This window comes from Podarcis tiliguerta (assembly GCF_965153285.1).
Source record: "Podarcis tiliguerta genome assembly, chromosome: 7".
NCBI lineage: Eukaryota > Metazoa > Chordata > Lepidosauria > Squamata > Lacertidae > Podarcis > Podarcis tiliguerta.
The window spans coordinates 82615658-82630000 of record NC_139540.1 but is presented as its reverse complement, the minus strand read 5'-3'; the positions used below and the strand labels follow the sequence as shown (position 1 = coordinate 82630000).

Sequence of the window (14343 nt, the reverse complement as noted above, 5' to 3'; positions counted from 1 at the left end):
GGTCTTGCTCGCCACCAGGGAGTGATTCATGTCATAGCTGGTGGTCTGTCCCTACAGCCCTGCCTCCACCTTGCTTACTGAGGTTGTGCGGCAGCAGCTTCTGGTGAGATCTTGTGAGAGTCCCACAAGGTCTTGCCAGAAGCCGCTGCTTCTCTGGCAGCAGGGGTAGTTGGGGTGCCCTACAAGGGCATTTCTCTGTGGGATTCTGCCACCAGGGTGAAATGGGCCCTGCTTGTGATGATACTTTCTGCAGACTAGTGGGAGGTAGAAAGTTTACCTGAGAAGACTTTATCCCACCTTCTTATTCCACATGGCTACAGAATTGCCTGCTAGTAATGGTTTTGTCCGTGCATGTGTGTGTAAATAACAACATGGGTTGTTTATACTGTAATTCCCTGGCCTACTTGACAAGTGGATTAGGAAGGAAATGAATGAGAAATTAAGTACAGTGGTGCCTCGCAAGACGAAATTAATTTGTTCTGCGAGTTCTTTCGTTGAGCGAGTTTTTTCGTCTTGTGAAGCACCACTGCAGTTAAACAGTAACAACGGCGGGGAGGGGCGGGGAGAAGCAGGGCAGCTGCCACAGCCGGTAGCTCGGACTCACCCGCGCCTTGTGGCCACCGCGCGACGCTGGCTGCTGACGGCAGCGGCTCTCTGAGAGGAGCGCGCGAGGGCAGTGGGCAGCGGCGCGAGGCAGCCGGAAGGTTGGAGGGAGCTGGAGGAGTCGTCAGCCGGAAGGTGGGAGGGAGCCGGAGGAGCGGGGAAGCGAGCGTGCATGCATGCAGTGACCATCGCCATGACAGGAGAGGCAGGGCTGTTTCGTCTAGCGAAGCAAGCCCTTAGGAAAATCTGTCTTGCGAATCACCTCAGAAAACGAAAAACCCTTTCGTCTAGCGAGTTTTTCGTCTTCCGAGGCATTCGTCTTGCGGGGTACCACTGTACCTCCAAATGTCCAGCCCTTCCCCAAGCCCTTGTAGGATGCTAAATGAAATCAGTCTGTTAGTTTTACACTTAGCAATTTGGCTTGGCCAAGTTCCTCAGGAAAGATAATAGTCTGATGAAGCAGGAAACTAAAAACAAAAACCTGAATGTGGACGTTCAAGTAAGCAGAATTAAATGCGGTGAAATCATTAATTTATGTACCGCTGTAACACCTGCACCCCCAGAAATAAAGACATTGGTAATTAAAGTCTCATCTCCCCAAGGCAGCATGGACCAACTAAATAAGTGGCAATTTATCACTCATCCCTCCAGGTGCCCTGAATTTGCATGGGATGGGGTGGGATGGGGAGAGCTGTGAATTAACACTGGACAGAATCAGTGCTGAGTACGAGTTACTTGCGGGTAAACAGTATAAGGTAAAAGGTAAAGGACCCCTGGATGGTTAAGTCCTGTCAAAGGTGACTATGGGGTTGCGGCGCTCATCTCACTTTCAGGCCGAGGGAGCCGGCGTTTGTCTGCAGACAGCTTTCCGGGTCATGTGGCCAGCAGGACTAAACCACATCTGGCACAACGGGACACCGTGACGGAAACCAGAGCACATGGGAATGCCATTTACCTTCCCGCTGCAGCGGTACCTACTTATCTACTTCGTTTGCTTTCAAACTGCTAGGTTGGCAGAAGCTGGGCCAGAGCAACGGGCGCTCACCCCGTCGCGGGGATTCGAACCGCCAACCTTCCCAAGAGGCTCAGTGTTTTAGACCACAGCATCACCTGCGTCTCTGTAAACATTATAGGACGATCTTGTCCACGGGGAAGGGCACTGATGGAGAACATGGTGCTATTTTAAGTTGTATAAGGAGCCGCCTCTTTAATCCCAGAAACAGCTCATTGCAACATCTCAGCAGCACGTAGCAGTTCTAGTGTGGAAGCAACTTATATGTGCCATGGTTATTATGCCTTATACATATTCCTATAGATTTATGACTTCCATCAATAAAATGTCCCCCCAGGAGACAGCTGCTTTTCAGCTGAATATATCACTATTTATAGCATATTGTTGTTTACTGTTGCAATCACATTCCTACAGTAATTATTGCGGCAGGTTTCTTTTCTTTATTTTGCAGTGGAAGCCGGGAACATAATTCCGAACATGGGACAAAACACCGATGTTGATCTTCACGTTTTAGCAGTTCTCAATGTGAGGGGAAGAGATGTACAGTGGAAGTTCAGAACTTATTGTTGCTTGCATAATGAAAGCTATAGTTCTTACTGTGTGTGTGTGTGTAAAAAGAAAGACAAAACTCAGGAAAAAGGTGGGGAAAGTAAAGCCGTTGGTGTATCAGCATGCGCTGTGCATAATGAGCAAAATTTAAATCATGACATTAAAACGTTCTCTGACAAGCTGTCAAGATTATTACTAATTATTACGAGCACACCGTGTCTAAAAGCAGCTAAGTAGTTTGCAGGCAAACATACATTCAAAACATCTCAGCAATCTGAAGAAAGGGAACGGGCACTGTTACAAAAAAACACACACACAACTGCTTTGATTTTGATGAATCAAAATTCCTTTTGGACAAACATGCCGCTTCAAGGATGTTTGAGCAGACAACTTAGCACCTCTCCTATTCTTATAATTCTGCTTGCTGTAGAGGCCCTTTTTCTAGCGCCCTATCCACTCATAGGTCTGTCTCCTTCCCCTTGTCGACCATGAACATAATGCGGCTTTTGCTAAGACAGGATCTGCATTAATCAGGGTACGGTGTGGCTCTGCCACTTCCATTCTGTTTGGGCTTCAGCAGTCAGTATTTCTGCCTTTGGGTTAATGCCTACTCTTTATCGTCCCAAGACTGCACTTGTGGGGCACAGGAGAAGAAGTTGACTCTCTTGGCATGGACAGGGTCACACGATTTTGCTATTCTTTTTTTTCTTCTTGGTCCATCTCGCCCGCTCTCATGTCCAGCTTGCTCAAGACCTGAATTTCTTTGCTAGTGCAACATTACGACTCAGAATGTTCCACTAGTGCTACTGACCCGGTTCACGTTTTGCATTGCACGGAGGGCTATGGGATCAAGGCACTGGTGATTCAAAGGGCTAGTTAGCTAAATAAATTATCCTTCTATCTCTTCATTGCTGGAATATGTAGAGCAGTTGAAGATATTAGACAAACATCTATATCAAGGCACATCACCACAGAAAGAAGAGTTCACCAAAGAAAATGTGGAACTTTGTTGTTGTAAGTGAATGATTCAGGTCTGCTATTTTCTTGGCGCTATACTTAGTTCCATAAACACTTGCTTGATTTTGAAGAAGGAGCAATTGATTTTACAGTTAATTTAAGTATGTCTCACATCTTTCGGAATGCTTGATATAAAGTTATATTCTGGTGTGTATTAGCAGGACAGGGTATATGGTAAAGTTGTGTCTGGTTATTTTTTCTGGTACAAAGAAAATGAATTTGCATGTCTAGTAGCAATTGCGCCTTGTTTTCAAAAATCAATTATTCAACTTGTCCTCTCCCCCCTTTTAACAGATGACTGTAAATGGATGAAAACTGACGTGAATCTTTCTGTCCTGCACCAATTCACCTTGTTTCTGACAAAGAAATGCCAAAATGAAGATTAAGGAGGTCCCATTGTGCCTAGCAAGGGGTTTCGTTTTCCCTCCAGAGCATAAGCAGTTAACTCGCACACCTTAAAGCAGTGAATTAGGTTTGAACGCTTTGCCCTTTACATGGATGTCCTTGAGTTGCTCAGTGTAATTTGTGTCAGTACTGTTCCGTTGTCACCGCACCAACTGAAGCCGTGACACGTAGCTCTGCCAGCCAGCCAGAGGGAAAAGCCACACACAGAGGCAAGACAAGCCAGTATGACTTAAATCAGGCAACCCAGTAGCATGAAAATTACTTCGGTTGCAAAAGGGTGGGGGGGTTATAAATCAGTTACCCAAAACGTGTGCAACTTTTCTGACTATGTTTTAATAATGCCATAATACTAAATCCACCCTCTCCCTGCAAAATACCTAATGGGAATACAAAACATAAGTATTATAATGCTCTACCAAATAAGCCATCACATAACCATAAAAAAAGCACATTATGGATTCAACACAATGATCACAAGTTGTGCCAATAACCGACATAAAATATTACTGCAGACATGCATAACTTGTGCTGCCTCCTTTTTGGAAAACTAGATGTTGTATAGTCAAGAGAACCTGTAAAACTCCCCCCCACGACACCTATGAATATACTCCTAACCAGTGGTGATAAGAACATACATATCTTGAATTTTAATATGCTGCTTTAATCTCCATTTTTTAAAGTTCAGAATGAGTCTTGTCATCCTGACTTTCTGCTGGGCACAGTGTGTATTATGCATGGCCCAATCTCTGAGCCATGTGAGATCCCAGGGGTTACAGGCACATATACATGGCCCAATCTCTGAGCCATGTGAGATCCCAGGGGTTACAGGCACTTACCTAGGGTTCAGGGACACAGGTGGCGCTGTGGGTTAAACCACAGAGCCCAGGGCTTGCCGATCAGAAGGTCAGCAGTTCGAATCCCCGCAATGGGGTGATCTCCCGTTGCTCGGTCCCAGCTCCTACCAACCTAGCAGTTCAAAAGCACGTCAAAGTGCAAGTAGATAAATAGGTACCACTCCGGCGGGAAGGTAAACGCTGTTTCTGTGCGCTGCTCTGCTTTTGCCAGAAGCGGCTTAGTCATGCTGGCCACATGACCCGGAAGCTGTACGCTGGCTCTCTTGGCCTGTAAAGTGAGATGAGCGCCGCAACCCCAGAGTCGGCAATGCCTGGACCTAATGGTCAGGGGTCCCTTTACCTAGGGTTCAGTTTCCTTGGAAATATCACAATATATATCACAATATATGGGTCATTGACACACATTGTATATACAGTACAACCTGAGCCTGCGATGGAGGGGCTCACAGCACTGACACAAAATCAAGCATGCCTCTCACTCTCCTGCCTGCTTCTTGCCAAGCACAAAGGCACACACTCCTCTGGTTTTTATTTTTCTCACTACCAACTGGGTGAGGGAGGGGCCCCACCCCTTTGCCACCAGGCAACTGCCTTTCTAATAATAAGGACCCACACTTAGGGCCATTACTGGCCTTCTGGCGGTTCCCTCATTGCGAGAAGCAAAGCTACAGGGAACCAGGCAGAGGTCCTTCTCGGTAGTGGCGCCCGCCCTGTGGAACGCCCTCCCATCAGATGTCAAAGCGATAAACAACTACCTGACATTCAGAAGACATCTTAGGGCAGCCCTGTTCAGGGAAGTTTTTAATCTGTTATATTTTAGTGTATTTTTGGTTTCTATGGAAGCCGCCCAGAGTGGCTGGGGAAACCCAGCCAGATGGGCGGGGTACAAATAAATTATTATTATTATTATTATTATTATTATTACTAAGAACCTGGCCTGTCAACTTGAACAACGGAATCCTCCATTAGATTTTAACCCTTGCTGGATCTAGGAATTAGAAGGGACTTGGGTATCACACAGCCTAACTGCCCCCAACAACCTCTCAGCAACACACGCACACACACACACACACACACACTTTCATTATACAGTCCAAGGATAGGTATCACTTTGTCAGAACAAGGTGAATTGGTGCAGTACAGAAAGACTCATGTCAGTTTTCATCCATTTACAGTCATCTGTTAAAAGGGGGGGGGGAGGACAAGTTGAATAATTGATTTTTGAAAACAAGGCGCAATCGCTACTAGATATGCAAATTCATTTTCTCTGTACCAGAAAAAATAATCAGACACAACTTAACCATATACCCTGTCCTGCTAATACACACCAGAATATAACTCCTCCTTAGTTTGTAGTTCTTGTACAGTGGTACCTCGGGTTAAGTACTTAATTCATTCCGGAGGTCCGTTCTTAACCTGAAACTGTTCTTAACCTGAAGCACCACTTTAGCCGCGCCGCTGGAGCACGATTTCTGTTCCCATCCTGAAGCAAAGTTCTTAACCTGAAGCACTATTTCTGGGTTAGCGGAGTCTGTAACCTGAAGCGTATGTAACCTGAAGCGTATGTAACCTGAGGTACCACTGTATTGGTGTCAAGTACTCTTGAGAAACTAAAATATTAGCCACAACATGGATGAGCAACAAAACTGTGGATGAGAAACAAAATTATCATGAAGTGGGAGTATAGATAAGATGATGTGGCAAAGAGCAATATTGGAGAGAGCATGCGTGTCCGTCAGGCAGTTAACACTGAATCCTGGCAGGTGACTTATATGAACATAAGCATCAACATCAAATGTCAACTTCCTTGACATTTATCTTCCCTTTCTTGTTCCCTTTTTCTTTCTGGACGTATAAATGAACGTGGGAGAGGCCTTACAATACCAGTCAACACAGCAATCCACCAACGAATCAGTTTTTAATTCCACAAACTTAAATGGAGATTGTCGTTTGGAAAAGGAGAGAGATATTATTTATCGCTGCTTCAGCACAAGAAGCTTTGTTTCCCAGCTGTTTATCTGCTCATGGTGTCTTGAAATGTGCTCTGCTTTGAGATCCTTTTATTGTGCGCAGGCCTGAGACTGCCAGACGGGAAGGAGCCAGAAGAAGGGCAGGCAGATTCTTCGGCACTCATCGCCATCTCAGCCCTTTCCCCCCTTTCTCCCTGTGGGATCACACCGCCAGACTTCCAGGATCCCTCCCTCGGTGCCTCATCTATAATTTAAGACATGATTTACACTGTAACTCAGCCAACAGAACCCAGAGCATCTTTTACCTTGCTTAGTAGCTAATGAAGCCTCACTTTCTCTTTGTTGCTGTGGTTCTGCTCGGCTACATTGGCCACGGAGTGCCTGGCTAAGCAAAATGCCCAGAGTCTGTAATAAGGAAATACAAAGTAGGAAAACTCAAAGCAATCTTGGAGACTAAGTGGTGTCAAAGAAAAGATCAGAGTGCTTCCTGTCCCTCACTCTTCTGCTTCCTGATCTATTAAAGCAGCACCCACATGCCATTCTCGCAAGGTCTCTGCATCTGCTGCTCAGTGAACTACCCCCCCCCAGCATGCCCTTTCACTATTCTTACTATTGCTTTCCCAAACCTGGTGCTCTCTGTAGGGTTTGGACCACTGCTTGCATGAGAAGTTTTTAATGTCTGATGCTGTATCGTTTTTAATATTCAGCGCCCAGAGTGGCTGGGGAAACCCAGCCAGATGCCCCGCAAGACGAATGCCTCGGAAGACGAAAAACTCACAAGATGAAAGAGTTTTCCATTTTCTGAGTTGCTTCGCAAGACGGATTTCCCTAAGGGCTTGCTTCACAAGACGATACGTCTTGCGCCTTTTTTTTTTTAAAAAACCTCCAATGCATTCCTATGGGAAACCGTCAATACGCATTGGTGCTTCGCAAGACGAAAAAGCTCGTAGAACGAAAAAACTCGCAGAACGAATTAATTTCGTCTTGCGAGGCACCACAATATTATTATTATTATTATTATTATTATTATTATTATTATTATTATTATTATCATCCAAAACACTGGGAGGCAAGGCTGGATTAACTATTAGGCAAAATAAGCCCATGCTTAGGGCATCAAAGGGCATCGTATAAATGTTCCATTGCCAGATTTACCATGGACCATACGGTGCAGGTGAACAAAAATAAACATCATTTATACAAATATACAAAAATAAACATTTTCCATCTTGCTGTAGGTTTCATTTAAAAAAATATATTTTATTTTATGGCTTGCGGTTTATGTTTTGAATTAGATATATAAGAGGGCACCAAAATCTTGTAATTGGGCTCTAAATGTCTTAATCCGGCCCTGTTAGGAGGGCTCCAAATTGGGGAGGGCTGCTTTACTAACTCCAGCTACTGAGACTGCAAGGGCGTTGGGGTTCCACCTTTTGGAAGGACTATTGCTGGGGAGGGAACGGGGGAGCAACTCCCAAGGCAGCTTGTGACCCCAAGCCACGGGACTTTGCGTCCGCCTCACCTGCCCTCTGGGCAGACGGGAGGGCTGGAGATCAGCTTCCTGCAACCTGGCGACTGCCCGGCGGGGAGTTCTAGCCCGAACCATCTGGCCGCCTCCCGGGTACCGGAGCCCGGACGGGGAGCGCACGCCAGGGGGAGCCGCGCGCTCGTCTTGGGCGGCCTTTATCCCTTTATCCCACATATCCCTTCCCCTCGGCGCCCTGTATGCGGTGTTGCTCTCTCGTTCCTCCCTAAATCCAAGCCCGTTTGCTCCCTTCTCCGGTTTTCCCTTCCACAAACGAGGCAGGGAGTTTTCTCTGCGCCCCCGACGCATTTCCAGCCCGATGCCCAGCGGGGGATGCCCGCAAGCCGCTAGGCGTCCCCGCCAGGTGCGCGCCTCGACGGCTGCCTTTCCCGCGCCCCTCCTCTCCGCCTGAAAGTGCGCGGCGGCGGCAGCGCGCAAGTCCCTCCCCGGCGCCCCGCCCCGGCTGCGCGGACTCGCCGGGGCTCCTTTGTGTGCGCTTGGCCGCCGCGCCGGAATTTCGCCCCGCTCCCTGGCAGACGGCGAGCCGGAGAGGGAGGGAGGGAGCGGGGCCGCCGCGGCTCCTCCTCCGCCTCCTTCGCCCAGCCTCCTGTTCCGCCGACCGCCTGCCTGCCTGCCCGCCCGGCCGCCCGCGCTGCCGCCGCCGCCTCCACGCGCGTCGCCGGAGCCTGGCGGGCGGCTGCTCGGCTCCTGGTCGCCGGATCCCGGAGGCGCCGCGCCCCGCGGGGGACCCTGCGCGCAGGTAAGGGCGAGGGGCATCGTGCCGCGGCGGCATCCCGCCTCGCCCGCCGGGGATGCTGCTGCTACCGGGCGGGCGGGTGGGTGACGGGGCGGGCGCCTTGCGCGGGGACAGGCGGAGGCAACGCGCCTGGCAACCTCTCTGCGTCGGGAAGTCAGGCAGGCAGGCGGGCAGCAGGCCGGGCCGGGCAGGTCTCCGCGCGCAGGGGCGGCTCGACCCCGGACGGGAGCCTCTGGCTGGCTCTCCGCGTCCCTTGCGCGCCTGCCTGCGCCCGGGCGTCTCCAAAAGTTTCTTCTCTCGCGCGCTCGGCGCCCAGCTTGGCGTGCGCCCCTGTGCGCGCAGCGGAGGCGTCCGAGGCGCCCGAGCTCTTGCGCGCTAGGAGGCACCGTCCCGGGAAGGGCTCCTGCGCTGCGCAACCGGTGGCGCCGCCGGGCTGCTCGGTGGCTTGCCTTGGGTGGCGAGAGAGGGCGCCGCACCTGCCAGGCAGAAGCAGGCGACTCGGGTCCGGAGGAGGAGGAGAGGTCCGGGCTCGGGGAGGAGAACCCGACGGGGGCATCTTCTCCCCCTCGAGCCCACGCTTCGCTTGCGGAAGGTTCTAGGCTCTGTTCTGTGCAGCTCAAGTTCGACAGTCCTTGGATGCGCGGCGAGGAAACATTAGGGAACTGTTGCCCATCAGAATAGACCATCCTGGGCTAGACGACCTGACCTGCTAGAAAACAGCTTGCTCAGTTTGGGTGTTCTCCGGGCTTCCAGAAAGCAGTGTTTTAGGGCTGCAGCCAGTAACCCAGAAGCCGAGGTGTGTTACATTGGATGATTGTCTAATCTGGAATAATGTAGGAACACGGAAAAAGAGAATCCGCAGGACGCATAAGGAGGCATTTCCCATTTCTTGGAAAGATGCCCAGGGGGGTGGATGGCTATTGCTTGGCTTCAAGAAAGAACATCTGAATTTTGGGGCTGAAAGACTGGCACAATCTTCTGCTACTTGAGCTCTCTGAAAAATTACTTACTGTTTTGGTTTTTTTTAAAAAAGGTTACGTATGTGCACCCCTGCACGTCATAGCTTTGTTTTGCTTTGTTTAGAAAATGCTTTGTTTAGAAAAGGCGTTATTTGTTTCCCCCTCTTAGATTAGATTGCAGCAATAAAAACCTAAAGTACTAAGTATTCATAACAGGAAAAAGCCTTTGAAATGGCAAGAAAAGTGCCTGGCAGGCAGCTCCAGAAATTATAGGTTTCGTTGGAGTGGAGCTCTTTCTGAAAGTTGGGAGGTGAGCAAGCCGGGTTACACTTTCTTTGGATGTGCTGAGAGGGCTCTAAGCTCCCTAGTGGAGCACCTGCCTTGCATGTAAAGGGCCCTGTGAATCCTTATCATGTCTGATTAAATGATGATGAGATAGCTGGGTTAAAAAGAAATCTCTACCGGAGACCAGATAACACTTTCCTTTTGAAAGTCGACAATATTGGGCAATGGACCAGCTATCTGGCCGTGTGGTGGGCTTATTATGTTGTTAAACCCTAACGTGTAGTCTCCTCCTCTAAAGGAGACCCTATGAGACTCTAAAGTCCCATTGAAGCTGGTGCGCCTAACGTCCTGATCCTAAAGCAGCTGTTGCCAAATAAATGCTTAAAGCTGACAGACTTGTGCAAGATTCTAAATAATAATGTTATTCTGCCCTTGCAGAATAAAGAACATCTGGACAACCATGTCCTTATGGACAACATGCTAGCATGACATAAAGACAACCATGCTCCCCTGCGGTTATTTCCCAACAACTGGTGTTCGGAGGCATGTTGCCTCTGATCCTGCAGGTGGCACATAGACATCATAACCACGGATTAGTAGCCCCTCGTGTACTTTTTCATCATGAATTTGCCCAGTACTTTGTACCATCCTCACAACGTGTGACAATGCATTCCCCAAGTAGGTGTTGTGTGGGCAGCTCTTCCCTTGTCTGTCCTGAATGTCCAACCTTTTAGCTTTACTGCTTATATTGTATGAGAGAGAAAGAGAGAGGAAAGCACTTTCTAGCTGCTTCTGCTCCTCCCCTCCCCTTTCTTGTCTTTTTGCTAAACCCCAAACCAGTGGCGTAGCGTGGGTTGTCAGCACCCAGGGCAAGGCAAGTAATTTGCGTCCCCCCGCTGCACTGTCCCTCCCCCAGATAGTCCCTCGCTCTCTCTCCGCACCGCACGCCTGGCACCCTCCCCTCCACAGTGGGCGGCGACCCGGCGGCTCGGATCGGATTCGCACAGCCAGCACTGCAGTGAGAGAGAGTGAGTGAGCCAGGTAGGGGCAGAGAGCTGCGAGTGCGAGCGCACCCCGCCCAGATGTTGCACCCGGTGCGGCCGGCCCCCCCTGCACCCCCCACGCTACGCCACTGCCCCAAACCCCTATACATTGCAAGCTTTCCTTGAAGGGCAGTTCTTTACCATGTAGATTGTACTTTCCCTCCTCTACTGGACAACATTTTGCATCTTTTGAGGATCAATGTTCTAAGGAACTCAAATTTAGGTAGAATGCTTTAACCAGCTATAATCTCTGCTTGGCATTGTTATCATTTTCTGTGTGATATTTGCCACCGTGTGGGTAAAACTCTACACTGCTGATCAGGAGCGGGCAGGTGTCCCATTTTGCCACTTGAAGTGACATGGGAAAGTGCCCCCACCACTGGGGGGGGGGGGAGTGGCGCTGCCATCAGCTCACCAATTTCCAGCGAGCTCTCGCACACGGCTCCCAAAATTGCTGCTGATGTTGGCACCATTTCTCCAGTGGTGGTGGGGGGCAGTAGGGAAAGGTGGGGTGCCCACGAGTGACCCTCAGGGCCTTTTTGGGCAGCCCTTGGCAAATTTTGGCCACCCCCCCAGTGATGGCCAAACTTGGCCCTCCAGCTCTTTTTGGACTACAACTCCCATTGTCCCTAGTTAACAGGACGATTGGTCAGGGATGATGGGAATTGTAGTCAGCTGGAGGGCTGAGTCTGGCCATCACTGTCCCAAGTGCTCACAAATGATTGCAGCACTGCTTCCAACCACTGTAGGATAGAGCAGTATTCTCTTCATTGCCCCGTTGCAGATCTGTAGGGAGGAGAACTCACCTAGTGATTTTGTGGTGAAGCTGAGATATTAACTTACTGGCTCTGCTTCACACACTCTCGGCCTCACCCATCAAGTTTTGACCCCATTGTAGACTGTATCACTGCCTTGTTTGAAATACCGTATTTTTCGCTCTATAAGACGGACCAGACCACAAGACGCACCTAGTTTTTGGAGGAGGAAAACAAGAAAAAAAATATTCTGAATCTCAGAAGCCAGAACAGCAAGAGGGATCGCTGCGCAGTAAAAGCAGCAATCCCTCTTGCTGTTCTGGCTTCTGTGATAGCTGCGCAGTCTGCATTCGCTACATAAGACGCACACACATTTCCCCTTACTTTTTAGGAGGGAAAAAGTGAGTCTTATAGAGCAAAAAATACAGTAATTATTTGGTCAGTTGTGGTTGGGAATGTTGACCAATCTAAATGGCATGTTCTGTGGATACTGTTACACATCCAGTGTTGACCACTGTCTTGACGTTGGCTGAATAAGGGTGCATTGCTTAACTTATTTGATGCCTACTGAACGTGAAACTGTTGAGAGCGCTCAAAACTAAACACAGCAGCTTCCATTTTCAACAGGCTTGTGTTTCTTACTTGCATTCATTTATATGTAACATAGCGTGTTTATAAGGAATAATAGAAAGCAATAAAAGGTTTGTGCCATGCAAGGGAAAGAAGAATGCTGTTTCCTTGAACAAGTTAGGAAAAGAGATATATTGGCTCTTTAAAAATGTATTGCTGTTGGTTTCAGTGACCTTACTTCCAGATATTCCTGAGCTTCCCGGTTACATTTCCAGCTCCAGGGAATTATCAAGTTCTTATTTAGCTTACGATTTTAATAATGTTGCCCCATCTTTCCTCACCCGCCTCCTCCAGTGTCCCTGTGTTGAGTTTTAGAAAGAATCATTGCCAGACAAGCTGGGCGATAGTTCACAGGATGAGGTAATAGTATCTTGTTTCTTAGTAACCACCCACTGAGCTCAGAAAGCAGAACAATGCAAGGTGAAGCCCACCCTCCTCTTCTCTGAGTCTGAGATTTCCAAAGTCAAAGCTCATCCTCACTGGACTGAACAAAATTGGCTGAAGCAAAATGATGCAGGGAACTTAGTGCCACAATTAAACAGCGAAAACTTCAGCTAGTTAAAGCTCAGTCCATAATCAAAGTGTCAAATTCAAAGCTTGAAACGTAAACATATGCAGAGTTTTATGTTTTTCTCCAGCCCGGCACATGGAAACAAAATCAACATTGTACGTACGCATGGGAGATTCATATGTATTATAATAACATTCGTATTTAAAAACAAACTGAAGTATCAGCTCAGTAGAAGGAAATTATTTACTACCTGCAGTGTAGTGTAGTATATGTGCATTGGAAATTCATAACATGCATTCTGTTCCTGTTACCAGGTGCCGGTTTATTTACAACGGTGTTGTGTTCTGCTTTTTTTCCGGTATACCCCTCCGGCACCCTCTCTGTTAGCCCCCGTCACAAACTCTGTGTGTCCCTGTTTTCCTTACCCTCCATTCTCCTTCCCCTGACTTGAAGCTGTGGTTGATACTTCAAACCTGGTACACATCTTCCACACATTTGTGGGTGCATCTTCCTTTGGTACTTCCGTGTGCGTGGCCTGCATTGGGTATAGGGGGGCGGGGCTCTCCCATTTCTTTTCCTTGATCCTGGGCCCTCTTACGATTTGTTGTTGTTGTTTAGTCGTTCAGTCGTGTCCGACTCTTCGTGACCCCATGGACCAGAGCACGCCAGGCACTCCTGTCTTCCACTGCCACCCGCAGTTTGGTCAGATTCATGTACTGGGAAAACCATAGCTTTTACTATACGGACCTTTGTTGGCAAGGTGATGTCTCTACTTTTTAAAATGCTGTCTGGGTTTGTCATTGCTTTCCTCCCAAGAAGCAGGCGTCTCTTAATTTCGTGGCTGCTGTCACCATCTGCAGTGATCATGGAGCCCAAGAAAGTAAAATCTCTCACTGCCTCCATTTCCTCCCCTTCTATTTGCCAGGAGGTGATGGGACCAGTGGCCATGATCTTCGTTTTTTTGATGTTGAGCTTCAGACCATATTTTGCGCTCTCCTCTTTCACCCTCAATAAAAGGTTTTTTAATTCCTCTTCACTTTCTGCCATCAAGTTTGTGTCATCTGCATATCTGAGGTTGTTTATATTTCTTCCAACAATCTTAATTCTGGCTAGGGATTCATCCAGCCCAGCCTTTCACATGATGAATTCTGCATATAAGTTAAATAAGCAGGGAGACAAAATACAGCCTTGTACGATACAATATGATAATCTTTATTGTCATTGTCCGATACAGAACAACAAAATTGAAAAAATAAATAAATCTACCTAAGACACTCGAAACCAACAAGCCTGTTATCCCAGCTATCCCAACCTGGTTAGCCCCCTAAAAACTCTGATACCCCATTTTTAAAATACAATATACTCCCATAGAGACTCCTTGTTGTTGTTGTTTAGTCGTTTAGTCGTGTCCGACTCTTCGTGACCCCATGGACCAGAGCACGCCAGGCACTTCTGTCTTCCACTGCCT

The 14343-nt window shown here is 48.3% G+C and overlaps 1 protein-coding gene across 7 annotated transcripts in view; it reads left to right on the top strand.

Moving 5' to 3' along the window:
* The first annotated feature begins 8356 nt into the window (after positions 1 to 8356).
* The window catches only part of ENOX1 (ecto-NOX disulfide-thiol exchanger 1), a 296456-nt gene continuing 290469 nt past the window's right edge, over positions 8357 to 14343 (top strand). For 3 of the 7 annotated variants that reach the window (XM_083448716.1, XM_083448721.1, XM_083448718.1), the window contains exon 1: positions 8596 to 8695. The gene's annotated coding sequence lies outside the window, so the exon portion shown is untranslated. Of the gene's footprint in view, positions 8696 to 14343 lie in introns of all 7 variants that reach the window. The other 4 variants (XM_083448710.1, XM_083448712.1, XM_083448711.1 and 1 more) reach the window with 4 other exon arrangements.